This window comes from Dermacentor andersoni, chromosome 6 (genome assembly GCF_023375885.2).
Source record: "Dermacentor andersoni chromosome 6, qqDerAnde1_hic_scaffold, whole genome shotgun sequence".
NCBI classification, from domain to species: Eukaryota; Metazoa; Arthropoda; class Arachnida; order Ixodida; family Ixodidae; genus Dermacentor; species Dermacentor andersoni.
Genome location: NC_092819.1, coordinates 19,198,479 through 19,200,975, shown reverse-complemented (window position 1 = coordinate 19,200,975; position 2,497 = coordinate 19,198,479).

Sequence of the window (2,497 nt, the reverse complement as noted above, 5' to 3'; positions counted from 1 at the left end):
CGAATGTACACCTCCAACGGCATTGCCCCACCACCATTGCGCACGCGTACGCGCGCGCGCGCGCGCACACACACACACACACACACACACACACACACACACACACACACACACACACACACACACACACACACACACACACACACACACACACACACACACACTTTGCTTTTACTGTGTCTTCAACTACTCCAGTAGCTGAATATGCGTTATAGGAGATGCAGCATTGCAATTCACATTTGCAGTGAGGTCGGGCGGCACTGCTATACTGTGAAATATTACAGTGCAGGATAGCTGCCTTGTAGATTTACAAATTAACTAGTCGATTCCAAAGCCACAACACAGAGAAATAATACAAGATAATAATAATAGCTTGGAAAAAATAAAATTTTCAGGGAGCACCTAACAAGAAAATAGTGACTTGTGTCTTCTATATATTCATTCACGAGTATACCCACAAGATTCCAACAGTAGCATGTCCAGAATTGTCTGGTTTTGAATTTAAACTATTATACTTCCGGCATTAAAAAATATTGCCAGCTGTTCTTTCCACTGGATAAAAAATAATAGTTCCTAATTTGCAATGCAGTGAACACAGGCAATTACCCTCAACCACTTATTGCCTAATTGCCGTATTTGCATGATTAGACTGCGCCACTGATTGTAATGTGAAGTTACATTATCGGCCAAATATTAAAAAAATTAATTTGGTGCTGATTCTACCACACATATCAAGTAACAAAACCTGAGTCGACGCATACCATGTTGAAACATTATGGAGCATACAAAGGCACACAAACACGCACACAGCTGAATCTTAGCGACTAGCGGCTATTGGAGTCCAACGACACCACCTTTTTGCTGTGTACTGACCACAGAAAGTCATCTTCAGTTCTATTTAATGCATTACAAATGCCACACTTCTGGAGGCTCCCGCAACCATCGTCAGCGGGAGGGCCTCCCACGCATCATGGAGCCACCTTACAATGTCTCCGAGCATCGCTGTCTTCAGATGTCTCATTCGATGGCCGTGCCGCTAGCTACCTTACATTGAACTTCTTTTTTTAGCCTTTTATTTATTTTTATTTTTTGATCTTGAGTAGAATCAGTTATGATTGTAACTCGCCTGCAAAATTGAACGCACCTTTTATTAAAAAAGTGTGTATTAGAATCATGGAATACAGTACTTGCCTGAATAAAATGCACTTCAATAAAAGTATTTGTGTAAGCAGACAGAACATCCAGAATAAATTTTATGCCATTTGCTGCTCCAGGATGAAGCTTGTGGGCTCTTTATATTATACGAGATTGAAAGGGCATCATGTATGAAGAATGATTTGTACTTGCACATCTTTTCACTGTACGTACTTTGAAGGAAAACTGTTGCATTTTATGGCAGCTTCTAAAACAGTTGGTAAGGCAGAGATCCCGACTGCAATTTGTGAGCCTGAATGAATGCAGCGAAGCATGCAAATTATTTTGGCATTTAACATTGCGCCAGTCGCGACGCAGAGCTAAATTTTCTGACATTGTGTAGCAATAAGGCAAGGTACGATTGTGTTGCGCATAGAAAAAATAAACAGTGCTGTGCATGTTCCTTTGGGCTGCACTCATGCGTGGCAGCAGTAGTGATCACAGGAACAAAGTGAGCCAGTGTGTCAAGGCATCACCCCTCAACTACTTACAGGGTACCCACATTTAAACTGGTTCATTGAAACGAGTATTACAGCAAATTATTTAGGCCACTCAGGTGTTTGATAGCACATTTTTCTAAGGATTAGAGGCTTGGACCTTCATTTAAAATATTAAAAATGACAGTTTGGAAATGCCACGACCAGTACTCCTTTAAAGGGACACTAAAGAGAAAAATGACTTGAGCTGTGTTAGGAAGTTATTTTTATACAATACCAATAAAGCCACTCTTACCTTCAGCAAGCACTTGGTAAGCCAGAAAATACACAAGAATAAAAGACTGCTGGTGATGCTTCCTTGAAGTTCCCACACCAGCTCGCCGCGATGCCATTGACGTTGATGGGGTCTACTTGGGCCTAGTTAATTCTTCATTGTCAAAGATGCAACTACACCGTATATTCTAAAGCAGGCAAAGACTGAACTTATCAAGTTTATTCAGGCCAAATGCAAAGTAATAGTTTCAAATCCATGTCTTCACACTGACATAAAAGCCCTGTGGTAACAGTGTGAAATTCAATAACTGGAACATTAACCTTAATTTTCACTTCTAACAATCAACTTATTAAAGCGAAATCAACAAAAATGGAGTTCTCCAAGTGTATTTTGGTGTTTCTCTCCAGTGTCCCTTCAAATGTCTCATTACCTGTGTGTTCATGTAAAATGCATTGTATTTGCATAAGCCTAAAGATACTGGGCTGGTTGCCAACATTGGTGCAGATGCTGTCCCTGCAGAGCTCAAATTTGTGCCCGTCCAATGTGGTATATATAAAAAAAAAGGCATCTGAGACTAGAGCACACACACACA